Source organism: Coptis chinensis, chromosome 2 (genome assembly GCF_015680905.1).
Source record: "Coptis chinensis isolate HL-2020 chromosome 2, ASM1568090v1, whole genome shotgun sequence".
Lineage (NCBI taxonomy): Eukaryota > Viridiplantae > Streptophyta > Magnoliopsida > Ranunculales > Ranunculaceae > Coptis > Coptis chinensis.
In genome coordinates, this window is record NC_141457.1 from 113340203 (window position 1) to 113355245 (window position 15043).

Below are 15043 nucleotides of genomic sequence, written 5' to 3' on the forward strand. Positions count from 1 at the left end.
AAATATTGCACGTATATACTGCTAACTTGTTTCATATGTTTGAATTGAGACTATTGAGAGTTATACCGGATTTGATTTATATATAAACCGACTTTAATAGCTAGTACTTTAATATGTTTTAGGCTTGGCTATTGTAATTGGTTCAAACTTAGTTGTTATTAGAGTGAAGAGTACGTGTCTCTTGAGTTAGAGCATGTGTCATGGTGTCTCCTATTTCGACCTTTTTTTTGTGAAATCTATGTCCAATTTTTTAGTTGAAACTTGAAACTGAGAATGAAGTTATTACTTCATTTCTCTTTGGATTAATTTGAAGTTATTATATTCTTTTTGAATTTAAATTCCTTTTACGTTCTTCAACAGTTCTTATTCGTTCTCGATAGTGTTATTGTAGGTATTTATTTGATATATTTGTTTTTAAATACATTTTTTAGTGCAATCACTACTAAAAAATAGACATTTCGGGACGGATCCAAAATAGATATGCCGACGGATCCAGTCCATACTTCTATTTCTGATGCACAATATCCGTCGGCAAAAAAGCCCAGGCCCGTCACAGCCAACTTTTGCATATTCCAAATCGGCGACGGTTTTGTTGGGGATCTCATCCGCAACAAAATTGAACCCTAAAATCCCAAATTTCTTCTCGGTGGCTCTATTGTTATTTAGGCAAAAACAAATTTCAGTAAACCGTCGGCTTATATTTAGGCGCCAAGGTGAAATCTCCCCCCAAAAGTTTTGTACTGAAAGAAAAGAAATTTTTTTAAGACGGTGGTTCCTTACGTTTTTCAAGACGGCGGTTCCTTTGTGGGCTTGAAGACGGTACTTTTCAAAGCTTCAATCTCAAACACAAAATTTCTTTTTTGTTTGTAATTTGGTTTTACCATTCTAATATTCCGCAACTTATTTTCTGTGTAGTTTTGAGTGATTATTCAATTGACTAGGACCTTCTCTCTCTGCAATTGTGGTAATCTTCTCACCTCTTAATTTGGTTTAGTATAATAAAATCGATTATTTGTTTTAATTTATTGCTTCAGTTATAATCTATGTTCTTGATTTTAGTGGTTTCTTTCCATTGACCAAATATATGTTTAAAGTTTTGCAATAGAACCTTTCATGGAAGAAACAGAAGATTTAACTCTCCTTTCACAGCCACCACAGTCCATTTTCACCTTAATCTCCACTGTCTGTCGATGAAAAAAAAGGCCTTAGTAATAACTTTCTGCAAAAACAAAGAGTAAACCATATAGAAGGAAAGAGAGTTGCTATAAGATCGAGCAAAAGTGTTCCAATTCTTTGTCCATTACTAACAAAGCAAACACTATCAACTGTACCAAATCAAGGTGTGTAAAAACTCATCACCTGAACCTGATATCGATATTTGATATATTAAGCTAATGATATCCTCAACTCTATTGAATGCTATCTCTTTTCCTCCTGTTCTCTTGCAAGTTACAACTTGGGCAGATTATGAGAAGAATGCATGCTTCAATACTGTGAAATGATTTTGGGATCATATGATATAATATAAGTTTACAGACAATTTTCACTCATGCATAATAAATTTGTACATATACAACTGTAGATAGTAACTGTACCCCTAAAAAAAGAAGGGGGCAACATCAAGCCATCAAGACAAAACAACAAAATCACAGCCTATCCCAAATATTTTGGAATCGGCATATCCCAACATTTTAACTCTATCCTAATCCATTCCCATGTTACTATTTTTCTTTTTTTTTTCCTTCTAAAAGCCATGGTACTTTGCAACCCAATACTTTTTTTTTTTGTTTTGGGTAAACCCAATACTAGTACAATCATCAAATAGAGAAACTCCATAATGACACTTCACTATTATTTCCCATATCTTCCCAATTAAACTCATCTCCAACACTTGGAGGCGGAGATAGTAGCAAACCTTCTGCCATATCAGCTAACAACCCATGCGTTCCATACTCTGTTTCATCATCCATGTAAACCACATTGTCCTTCTCCTCGGCGGGCGTCGCGTTTTCATTTCCATCGTAGATTCTTGAAATGCTTGGCTTCTTCTGGTGGCCTTCCTTATATCTTTTCGGCGTCGTGGATTCCGGTATGGGTAGTCTCCAAACTGAATCAGCAAAATTAAGACAAGCTGACCTTCCTCTTAATGCTAATACAACAACATCATGTGCACGAGCAGCCATTTCAGCTGTTTCATATGTTCCTAACCATATTCTCGACTTCTTATTAGGTTCCGCGAACTTCACATACCCATTTATCATTGTTCCTTCTTCTAACTCCTCTCGTAAACTAGGTGTAATGGCGTCTCGCGAAACTTCTTCTTCCCCTCCTTCTTCTTTTAGGCCTATCGATGCTAGTATTACCTCTTCATCTGAATTAGAGCGGTAACGGCGTTAGAAATAGTGTCATTGATAGTAATTATTGCCTACGTTTTAGTAAATAAACTTGCGAGAATAAAATATATTTTCTTGTTACAAATAAGCTAGTCTCGTGATTTTCGTCTATATAAATTGATTTTTAGCAACTGGTTCATATGATTTTCTTGTGATTGTTCATGGAATTTTTAATATATTTGAGGTGCTTAGCATTGCATTGTAGATGGCTTAACATTTTAATGGCTGAACTCTTAATGAGTCTTTTTGCATACCTTTCTTAATTAAAGTTACCCTTTCCTTCAAATTATGCTTTCCAATTCTGCATACCCTTATTTTCCTGCAGCAAATGATTTATTTGATGCCTAATTATCTGATTTGGTTGATGTTTCTTACATACTAGTTTTTCTTTGTTATATATAGTGGTATGGATGCTTTAAACTTCATCGATAGATAAGAGTTGGATTTCCTTAAAATATCGGATAAAAGCGTTTTATAGGCGGTTTAGAGAAATTTGTGGAGTTCACGAAGATACACCATCGTAATAAAAAGGTCATACCACGTCCATGTGGCAAATGCCTAAACCAAGGCCCGACCAAGACCCATGATGGCGTCAAAGTAGATTGTTTTAGGCATGGCTTTGTGAAAACATATAATGTGTGGTTAGGTGCATGGTGAAGTAGCACAAAATCGATTATGTTGAACAAGGATCGGGTTTTAAGTGATAATGCATATAATGAAGCGGACATGGCTAATGCCCTTAACAACGTGGTGGGGAACTTGGTGGTGATAATTTGGACACGCTAATGGGAGAACATAATGAACAAAATGACTTATTTGAAAATGACTTATTTGAAGATGTTAAGTTTAGTTCTAATTTGCGTAAAGGCGATGAGTGAATTGTATCTTTGGAAATAAGGACTTCACCGTTCTTAGATTTGTAGTGAAATTATTTAATTTGAAGATCACACATGGGTGGGTGACCAAAGTTTTTCTTGCATTGCTTCAACTATTCCAGTTGGTACTTCCAAGTGGGAATAACACACCAAAAATATGTATCATGCGGATAAGATAATCAAAGATTTAGGATTGAAGTATGATAAAATTGATCGTCTTGCGAAATGATTGTATGTTATCTTGGGGTGACTACAAATCTAAGGTTTCTTGTCATATTTGTAGGGTCTCGAGGTTTAAAACTTTAAGCATTGAGGAAAGAAAGAAAGGGGTCAAGTCCAGTCTTTGCGAAGATCTTAAGATATTTTCCACTAGCGGATAGGTTAAAGAGATTATATAGAGTGGATTGGGTAGCAAAGGCTATCGTTGGCATTCAAGCTGGAAAGTCCCTCCGGGCACTTTGGGGCATCCATTGACTCACGGGAATGGAAGCTAATTGATACACAATACCCAGTTTTTGTTTGCCGAACCTCGAAATGTCCGTTTGGGGCTAGCAACCGATGGCTTCAATCCTTTTGGATCATTAAGCTCATTGCATAGTTAAGTGGCTTTGTGATGTGTGTGACTTACAACCTTCCACCTTGGTTGTGCATGAAACCCCATTCACCATACTCACAACACTTATCGAAGGTCCAAAACACAGCCGTAAAGATATTCATGTGTTTTGCAACCATTGGTCAAGGAGTTGAATGACTTGTGGCATGAAGGAGTAATGGTAAAAAGATGCATCAAAAGGAGGCGTATTTAAAATGCGGGCTGTTTTGATGTGGACAATACATGACCTTCCGGCTTATGGAAATATCTCCGGTTGTAAGACTAAAGGAAAACTTGGTTGTCCAAACTTGTGGTCCAAAGGCGCTTTTTTGGCCCATGATGGAGGTAAGCATGTGTACATGAGAAAGCGACGTTGGTTGCCTTTGTTAGATGAAGCCGAAAATGATACAAGAGAAAGCACCTATGATAAAACTCAAGAGCTAGAGGAGCCACCGAAAGGCTAAGCTGGGATCGAGGTTGATACTATGACAATGAACTTAAAAGCAAAAAGTTGGGAAAGGCAAAACGAAACACAATATTCTTGAGTCGCGATGATAACCGAAAATGAAGGTGAATCATGTTTTACCAATAGGTCGGGATTCTTTGGATTGGATTATTGGAAGTACATTCCAGGTCCTCATAACTTTGATGTCATGCATATTGAGAAGAATTTTTGTGAAATCTTGATTGCAATGATGCTTAATTGAAAAAGAAGACCAAGGATAATGACAAGGCACGCAAAAAGACTTGAAGCTTTTGAAAATTAAAAGGAGGTATTGGTTATCCCTGTGAATGGTAAAAGCGTTATGAAGCCGGAATTTTTGGCTTAACAAAGTGGAGAAGAAATGCTTTCTTGATACATTCATAATCGAGTGTGCCCGTTGGTTTTAGTAGTAATTGGTCTAATATTGTCAAAGGCCGATTCAATGGATTTAAAGGGATTGAAGTCACATGACTATCACATCTTGATCAAAGACTTGCTCCCGGTAGCGATTCAACATGCCTATAGAGATGGCGTGAAAAGGAAGCTTCGATCCATCATCAAAAAGCATTTGTACTTTTTGGTGCTTTATGTGCTAGAACAATAGATGTCGAAACACTCAATGTACTTTCGAAAGAAATATGATTAAGACATTGTGCTTTTCGAGAGACATTGCCCTCCATCACTTTTGTTATCATGATGCATTTGCCCATTCACCTTGCTTTCGGAGGCTCGTGAATGTGGTCTGTTTGGAGCAAGATGGATGTATACATTTGAAAGGTATTAGTTTTGTAATTATTATCTTGCAAATTCTATTTCCTATTAATGTTATTCCTATAATGTGTGTCTTGTCGTTTAAAGGATGATGAAGACTTATAAGGGATCCGTCTCAAACAAAGCACGTCCCGAGGGCTGTATTGCAGAGCGCTACTTGAAAGAAGAGACCCTTATTCATTGTGCAGGCTATAAAGGAGGGGGTGGTATTCTAGAGAAACTTGATAGGATGGTTGAAAATGAAGCTCCACTTGTACCTGATTTGTTTGATAAGATTCATGATCATACTATCAAGGAGGTTGGGCCAATTGGTGTGGGTCATGGATATGGGTTAGAAGGTGTTGAGTATGAGCAGCACGTAATTGGGTATTAAAAAGCCATGCTAAATATGATTATTGGCGGGGAGTAAGTATACCTTGACATAATTGTTTGGAATTGCATACTAGTTTAATCAAATGCAATTTCTTTCTAACATGTTAAATAATGTGTAGGAAGTACACCAAATTTCTTGAGGACCGGAGAAGAACCGGAGGAAAGAGGCGAGCCGATTAAGGATACACAGTGTGTGATAATTTCACATCATGGTTAAAAACAGAGTTGAGTACATAGAGTCAAATGATGTCCAATTCAAAGATATTGTGAGAGGACCTACGGGTTTTTGCAACAACATACACAAAGTATTGTGTAAATGGTTTTCTCTTTGTCACCAAGGATCATGAGCGAGCCGAAGGAACCAAAATAAGCGGTGTTAGCACAAGATGCATGACTACTTTTTTCTAGTGCTAAGGACAAAAATCCAGTTGAAGACTATATCGAATACTATAGTGTTCTTGGAAAATTGTCGATTCTGATGTCGAGGGGTACAAGCTGTTTTTGTTCAAGTGTGATTGGGTAAAATGCTCCCAAAGCTGGTGTGAAAATGGATCTAGAAGCAAACCTCAAATTGGTGAACTTGTCTAACCTAATGAGTTCAGACCGCATGGCTGATGAACCGTTTATTTTCGCGGAGCGTCTTTGCACTGAGTTTTTATTCGAGCGATCCAATGGATCCTGATTGGCATGTAGTCATAGAGGTTCCAAAAAAGTTGTATTCTGATCATGATGAAGTGTGTCTGCTATCAGATGATAGACCGATAAATATTAATATTGATATAGGAGGGCCTTCCAATGTGGAAACTATGGAGGATGATTTGGTACCTAATGACCCAGAAGATGTGTTTGTGGTTGTTGAGAGTAGGAGAAATAAAAAGAGAAAGAGATCTAATAGACCCTAGACCATGACTTGGTTGTTGTCTTTTTTATTTTATTTTTTGACTGTTTTGTTTCCATGCTATATATTTTGTTGGTTGCAATGACTTGTGTATTTCTTTACTTGGTTATTGCATTATATAAAATTAAACTATTTGGTTATGTCCTTATGTCATTGGTTATACTCTTTTGTTTGTTAATCTATATGTGATGCTTACTATAATTGATTGTGAAGTGTCACCTTGGGACTAGAAAATCAGCACAAGTATAGGATTAATAACTTCTTTGCTCCCCTATGTTATGTTCTTAGAATCTTTTAATTTGGATGTATGCTCTCTTTGAAATGTCAAACTTTTTTTCTTTATTTTCTTTTGCTCTTTGCTTCATGAAATTCCACATTTTATTTAGTGAACATGGACTCTCACTACTCACTGGTGGTTCAAACTCCTTTGGATGATGATCACTCAATGAAGACATGGGTAATGAATTTCATTTTAACATTTAAGATTTCTTTTAATAATTATGATATGGTCCACGCTTAATGGTGGCATGTTGTTTGGTAGTCGCGGTGATGATGCCACAAACATTCGGGTTCATCCACATCTGCAACTTCTAAAAAAGAGGCCCTTCAATTGGCATTGAAGAAATTGAGGGTCAACCACGTCCGAAACTCGTAATGCAAACTAACCGAAAAGGCCAACCAGTCACACCCATAGAAAATGTTAGTGAATTTGGCACAAGATTGGGATACATTGCTCGTCGAGACATTCCAATATGCTATGATGATTGGCGACATATTAATAAGGCTATCAAAGACAAAGTTATTAAGACTTTGGGGCCGTAATTTGTGTTTGAATATGAGAAGACGATAGATACTGACTACACACGGCAGAAACTGAATGAAGCATGGAGGAACTACAAGCACAAGTTGTACGAAACTTTTGTCGAAGATGAAGATCCCTCCTTGGTGAAAGAAGTTGCGCCGCGTAATATTCCCTTGGAGGATTGGCACAAATTTGTTGATTATTGCAATACAGATAAGTTTAAGGTATGTGTCAATGTTTTAATAGATAGTGCTTCATGTTAGTTTGATTTGACATTGCTTTAAATATGTAGGCCATGAGTGAAAGGAACAAAATGAATCGCGAGCAACAGATTATGCCTTCATCTCTTGGCAGAACTTCAATTGCTATAGCTTCGGAACAAGCTAGCTTTGGAGAAAGGTATTCTGAATCGAGAGATTACAAGGGCAGACTCCTATATGCTTATTCATAAACCAAAGGAAACTGTTCATAAAGCCGGGGAAGTATTGGTTAGTGTTTTAGTATGTATTTAGCTTATATACACATCTTTAGTTTAAAATGAATGACTTTAATCTTATTTTTGTAATATTAACAGAATTGATTAAGAATCACATCTCGAGCATCGAGTTACAATATGATTTGTCCGAAGAGGCGCAATTTACTCTGGTATAGTTGTTTTAATATCATGATAAATATTTATTTTTGTTTTTGTACATGTTATAAATTGCTCAATGAAAACAGGTGGTTGGGCCAGATAAAAGAGGTCGTTACCGAGGTCTAGGTGCTGGGGGTTTGTAAAACTGTACTGCGAAAGGGAGACTCTTTGATGAAAAAGAATGATGGCTTGATGGAGGCAAATAGTCTCCTTGAGAGGAGGATGGAGACTATGGAAGCGAATATGGATGCTAAAATGTCGAGGCACATGGAAGAGGTTAGAGGCATGTTTATGAGCCAAAGGGAGCTTTCAACGACAATGTTCCATCGCCACATTCTGTGCCCAGTCATCATAGTACGCTCGGTAACTATCATGTTGCTTTTCTTTTTTAGTTAATAGCTTTCTAGAGTCTTAGTTAGTTAATAACTTTCTCTGTTTATAGACAATATCATTGCCCTTCTCTTTCCTTGTCTTTCTATAGCTTTGTTCTTTACTCTTTCCATTTTGTTTCACATGATAAAAGGTAGCTCCTTCTGTTCCTTTTGCCAACACTGAAATTCTGTCAACACTGAAATCGTAATTCTTGAATTGAAACTTCACTGCTTTGTAATAAAACAAAAGTCTATCGAGAAAACCATAATCTACAAGGATCATTAGGGAACTTCTTGAGGAGAAGCAGAAAGTCTCAATTGCTCTAAGTGCAATTTCCCTAGTTTTCAGTTGGCAGCTCATTTTCTTGTTTTTGTGAGTTGGGTTTAGGGTTTAGACCTTGTTTTCCAGGGCATCCAAAACAGGTCTGATCTGCTCAAGGGGAAGGATTCCATGGACAGATATAACAAGACTCAGTGCTACCATGGGGATGCCCCAAGCCCCCTGTGCTCTACGGAAAAACCTGCAAAAACCATAGAACTCCATTGGACCAGGCTTTCAGTCGACTCCCCATGCTTCTCTCTACTTCCTGTTGACCTAGTCGCAAAAACATTGTTATGGGCCGAGGTGGCATAGCCGTCGCTAAGAGATACGCATTGGTCTTGGCATGTGTGTGTAATGCGGGTGCTTTCATTGGTCTATCCTTACTTAGGGAAGAACTTCATTACCGCGAATTGGATTGATCTTTTAAACAGAAAGCAGAAGATTGGTCCTTCACTGAGGGCACAACAACTGATATATCTGTTGGCAGGGCTTCTCAGGAGACTCACGATAACGCTCCCACACTCCTTAACTTCATGCCCCGGTTGATGCGAGAAGGGGTTGGCGGTGGCATGTCTGTCTCCTTCCCATTACTTTCTCTCAGTCTTTCCCTACATGTCCACGAGCAAGTATGCCCTGACCGCCGACTTTGGCTGTTAATGAAGGCAGATGATCCCATCTATCAGCCGAGAAGCTAGTCTTGTTGGTCCTTCAAAACACGCCCCCTGGGCGACTCTTAAGTGGGTAGGACTGGTCTACCAAAAAGGGATCGGCTGAAATCCATAGGAGTATGAAGAGGCGAGAGCAGCTTTCCTTAGCAATTCAATTGAGAGATTGATTGGCTTCAATACTTTCTTTCTAGTTGAAGAAAGAAAGAACCCAGAAGCGAATACCCCCTACAAGGCATACATCCTGCACCGGCCGATAATGTGCAGCTATTTTTGTTGCGAGCTACCCTTTCCTTATGGATTTTTCTACTTGATGAATTCTCCTATATAAGAGTAGTAGCCTATCGTGGAGTTCGATAGGCCACTTTACAGAGTGCCATTAAGTCAGGAGTTCTTTTTCCTTTCATTTGAGTTATCTAATTTGCTAGAGTCCAACTCTCAATTATCTGAGTCTTCCATTTGGTGCACTAGATTTCCCATATAGGAGAGCTGAAACAACTAAGGATTTATAGATTATAGAAAGTATTGGTAGTGCGCTTCCCCGTGCCTTTTGACTCCCAGTCCTTGCACCTGCGAAATCAAGGAAGTTCTGGTTGACAGCTTTCACTCTATGCAGTTAGTCTTAGAGTTAGAGCAGCTAGCTAAGGAAATGATTGAACTGGTTCTAGTTTAGCTCAAGTGACTAAGTCGTAATCTTTCCATGTGTAGTGTACTAGATCTTAACTTAGTGAGTCATAGCTTGGATGAATAGAGAGTTCCATCATATCTCATTTTGTACTCGTTTAAGCCGAACTATAGACCTTGCTATGGTTGAATTCACTCCTAGGCCAACAAAGAGAGCATTTTACGCCTATCTGATGTAGGAGGAGGTAAGCGTTGATCCCTTCTGATCTACGACCATCCTCAAGCAAGCCGTGACAAAAAACCTGGTGTTGCGACTAAATCTTAGACGCAGAAGCTGAATCCTAGAATCCCAGACGCAGAAGCTGAATCCTAGAATCCGCATCCACCTAACCTATTATGTCGAGCTTCAAACCTCAACACTAATAGTGAACTAAATCTTAGTAAGATCGACCTCAGCAGAATAAGGAGTGGTGATACTGAAGTCATAGAACGAAATGAATAGTCGACCTAGGAATTGCATGTCTGAACCATGCGCTTTAAATGTATCAGCGCTTGACTATAATCACACATGAAGATCTTTTATCGCGCGATTTGGATTTATAAAATACTATCTTGGAGGCAATATCATACGTCCACCCACCAACAGCTGAGGCTCTTCTTTCTGTTGACCGCAGAAAGTCTCCTTACGTAACTATCAAAATAGAACCACTAAGGAGAGTCAAATGCAAAGGGCTATTCTCATCTTCATCCGTTATAAGTCAGTAAATTACTTATGAGTCAGAAGCCATTGACTAACAAAGTCTTGTGCTCGGTTTAGAATTTAGACCATTCAAAGTGTGGACTGTGGAGCCTAGTAAAAGTCAACAAAAAGGCAAAGGAGAAAACGATAGTTGAGCACATAAATGTGTGGCTGTAGTTGTAATTGCCTGCCAACTTTGCAAGGTCCTGTTTATTGCAGCGGGGTTGTTTGATCTCATTCTCACCACTTTAGACTCCTGAAAGTTGAGACAGAAGAAACAATGGCAAGCGGTAGCTGCAAAAATGGAACCATGGATAGTCTCGAAATACTCAGCTCCCTTGCTTGTCATTGGCTTATACATAGAAGCAGGATCTTCGGTATGTTTGTTCTTTATGCTTTATGACATTGTGTCTTGAATTAAGTAGTAGGAAGAGATGGTTTCCATGCATGTTATTTTCTCTCCATTCAGTTCTGCTGACTCTGCTTTCAGTAGCAGCAAAAAATCCCTTTAGATCTCACAACATCATTGCCCAGCCCAGAAGACCAATTAGCCTAACTTAGTTAAATTTTTGTCCTGGAAGTTCTGATTATGATTGGTCAATGTGGGCAGTAGTTAAGCTAGCCATATTTTTACTGTTATAGTTGGAAGTGTAGCAACTGGATTTAGGTGGCTAACCTTATTTGATAAGATGAACATGTAAGAAACTAGAGTAAGTATTGTTCTCTGCTGGGTCAGCAGAGTACAGGAAATCATTTGGCTCAAAGAAAAGCAATGATGAACATTAATTAGTCGAAGCATTTCTAAGTATCTGTCTTTGTGTTTGTTTGTTGTGTCTGTTCGTGTGTGCAAGTGTCTGTGTGCCCGCATTAATGGTGGAGTCTAAGAGGACTGACGTGCACTTTGTTTTTTTTAGTGTTATCTATGTTACATCATATTTTCTATGGATACAAGCAACTTTTTAGTAAATATTCTGGTTCAATTTGTGTTTGAATATCTTGCTGCCACTGATTTCTTTGTGAGAGGCTTTTGGGCCTACGAACATTTATGTGCGCATTTACACACATTGATTGAGTTAGGAAATGGGTTTGTAGGGGTGCATAGAACATGCAGTACGTTGGTCCTTATTGTTATTTGTTGATGTACTTCTAGGTATATACTATTTAAGTAGTCCTGTGGCGTGTTATATAGAAGTAATTTTTCAAATGTTGATTAGAGTATTATGAGCTTCATCAACTTGATAACTTGAGGTGTGGGGTGGGTGGGTGGTCTAGCTAGTGGTCTAGTTTAATATGTCTTTGCGTGTATGTATTGTTTTAACGTGAAATCTTTATTAATTAAAATGTTTTCTTTTCAGCTGGAAAATGCCTACTATATTGGCAAAGACTGTGAGTTCTTGCGTGGAGGTTGGCGCTTGAACTTGTTGCTAGAGGCGTTGTGCAAGACATCGACCCTAACACGAGTATGGTGAAAGGACTTTAGAAGAAGGGAACTTCAAAGTTTATGTTCAGGTCGTGCGTAGGCCTGATGCTATCCTGCCTTTCCCTCACAATGCATGGCAAAGAACACTTGGTCAAGTTGTGCAAGGAGCTGTCATCTGGCCTAAAGAGTTCTTGGTGTTTGCATCTCGCAGTTCATCTTCTTGAAGTGTTTATTCAACTTCTCTTTTGTCTAAAACTAGTAGTTAGTGATCTTTTATTTTGACTTCTTTTTTGCCACATTTTAAGAAATTAAATTGACGTGGTGGAGGATGTGAACTCGATAGGTACTTAAGTGATCGCACGAATATGGTTTTATTTGCTAGACTGAATTCGATCTCTTTTAAGTTCAGGACGTGAACTTATTTTGTAAGAAGAGAATTGAATTGAACATCTTTTTTATGTTCTGAACACAAGTTATATATATATATATATATGTTGATACCCATGAGTTCATGCTAGACAGTTGTGTATGGATTCAAATGTAGGATTTTGGTAAACATGGATTGAATTAGCAAAATATGAGTATTTTAAAAAAAAATTAAAAAATAAAAATCCGACGGACAAAATTCGTAGCCCAAGTACCATACAACGACAGATAAAATCCCACACCAAACCCACCTACAATGACGGATATAATCCCACACAAAACCGTCGCCAAAGGTCACCTACAGTGACGGATACAATCCCACACAAAACCGTCGCCAAAGGTCACCTACAGTGACGGATACAATCCCACACAAAACCGTCGCCAAAGGTCACCTACAGTGACGGATACAATCCCACACAAAACCGTCGCCAAAGGTCACCTACAGTGACGGATACAATCCCACACATAACCGTCGCCAAAGGGCACCTACAACGACGGATCCAATCCCACACATAACCGTCGGCATAGATAATCTATACCGACGGACTCTGCTGACGGATTTTGTCCATAACTAAAGCAATGGCGACAGAGGAAATTAGGACGGCTTACGGACGGTTTTGATCCGTCGGGGTAGGTCTACAACGACGGTTTTTGTCCGTCGTCAAATGTCGATTATTTTGTAGTGAATGAGTAAATCCGTTATAGAGAATTGATAATTGATTAAATATGTAGTAATGTATAGTATATTGTTGCATTGTTTATTGTTTCTTTGGAAATATACTACTTCGTTGACCATCCCACCTCAGTACCTCTTTAACATGTCCAGTATTTTAGTTCATAGTAATGTGATATAGATAACGGTTTGGTTGTTGAATTGTTTAAGTAACACTGATGATATGGGATGTTCTGAGAAGCCCATTCCTTTTTTTTTTTGATATTTTTAAACTAATAGGCCAAATAAGTTGTTTATGTTCTAGAAAAAGAATTTTTTTTTCTCCAATCTTTATTGTACTTGGTCGTGTGTAATTGTGTATCATTGTATTAGTGTATATCATTGTATATTTGCATGTATGTTGCTTTGAGTAATCAGTATACATGCTCCAATTTCTACATCCAAAATAAGGCCAAATCATTAATGAGGTTTTATTCTCACATTTTAATGATTCAACTACATTGTCTGGTTAATTTAGATATATATCTCAATCCCTATCTAGATGTTGTTCTTAAAACTGTCACATACAATTGCTCATGTGTGAAAACTATAATAGATTCCATAAATTTCCAACCTGAATTTCCTAGTACTTTGGAAAGCAGTGGAGGGTCTTTATGATATTGGCAAGTCTCGTGCTATTGGTATTAGAATTTTTTTGTTAAAAAAGTTGGGATCGGAGAGCTTTTGGAAGTTTCAAGTATCCTTGCTGCTGTCAATCAGGTGGAATGCCACCCATCTTGGCAATAGTCTCAATTGCGTGCCTTTTGCCAAATGAACGGAGTACACCTATCCGTGAGTTATAAGTTTTAAGAAACTTAAGTTTTTGACTTTAATATTATACCCCTCTTTGTAGAGTTTTTTTCCATATCTCATAGCCTTCACTTTGTAGGGATATTAACCATTAGGTTCCCCTAGTTCAACATGGCTAAAGAGTATTGTGCGTAAGTATGTAAGATTAAGTATGGTGTCAGATAAATTGTTGAAAACTCCTGCACAAATTGCTCTAAGTTGGGGACTCCAAATGGGTAACAGTGTGTTGCCTAAAAGGCATGGATGATGGAGAATCTTTACTGCTTTAATTGGTCGATTCCTAAGGACTCTTTTGTGAAGTTCTCTGCAATTGAACATGCAATAACTGTTCTCTTGTAATACTTTCTAGAATTGTAGGTAGATTTTGTTCTTTGCGTGCTTGGACTACACTTAATCAATCATTGCATGTTGTCCACTTATACATCTGAAGCCATTTATTATTTCTTATTATTCAGAAAATTGGATCCCAACATATTAGTTATTCACTTGTGCTTATTGACTTATCTTCTATTTGTTTGGTTGTGCTTTTGGTGGTGTTGTGCATAAAATTAATCTATAATTTCTAGACATCAAAATTATGTATGTCGTAGTATGTATATAATACTATTTATGTCTTGATGTGGTGGTCAGACACTATATATTAACTTTGTTTTTTGTACTAAATTTGGGAGAGACGTATTAAAATAGTACGTCTTGTTAAATGGCTGATGTTGATATTAAATTTCAACATTGAAGAAAAATCTATACGTACATAATTTGGGGGGTAAGGACATCTCCAATGGGGGGTGTAAAATTCCACCTAGGCTCCACATAGGTGTAATTAGGATTTTACACCTCTAATTGTATACTATTGTATAGCCTATAAATATCTACACTCTATACTCTCCAATGGTGAAGTGTAAAAAAAATTAGATTTTAAACTGGGTGACGTCCCTCTTTAATTTAAATTGGGACGTCACTTTAAGTGACTTCCCAATTAAATTACTTTAGAATTAGAAAGGGGTGTTACTTAAATTAACGTCCGAATTTTGTTTTGTTCAAACGTTGGTTAAAGTGTCGCCCGAACTATTTATCAACTGATAGCGAGATGGATAATTCCACACCTCCTCTATCAACTAATACTCTATTATCTA

At 37.7% G+C, this 15043-nt stretch overlaps 1 long non-coding RNA gene and 1 pseudogene across 1 annotated transcript; one reads left to right on the plus strand and one right to left on the minus strand.

The window, feature by feature from the left end:
• The first annotated feature begins 609 nt into the window (after positions 1 to 609).
• On the plus strand, positions 610 to 6795 carry LOC147520889 (uncharacterized). The gene is made up of 3 exons (XR_015212897.1): positions 610 to 819; positions 916 to 964; positions 6772 to 6795. It is a non-coding gene; the product is annotated as an uncharacterized LOC147520889 (long non-coding RNA).
• Positions 1774 to 2393, minus strand: LOC147520890 (dehydration-responsive element-binding protein 1A pseudogene; annotated as a pseudogene).
• Positions 6796 to 15043: the final 8248 nt, after the last annotated feature.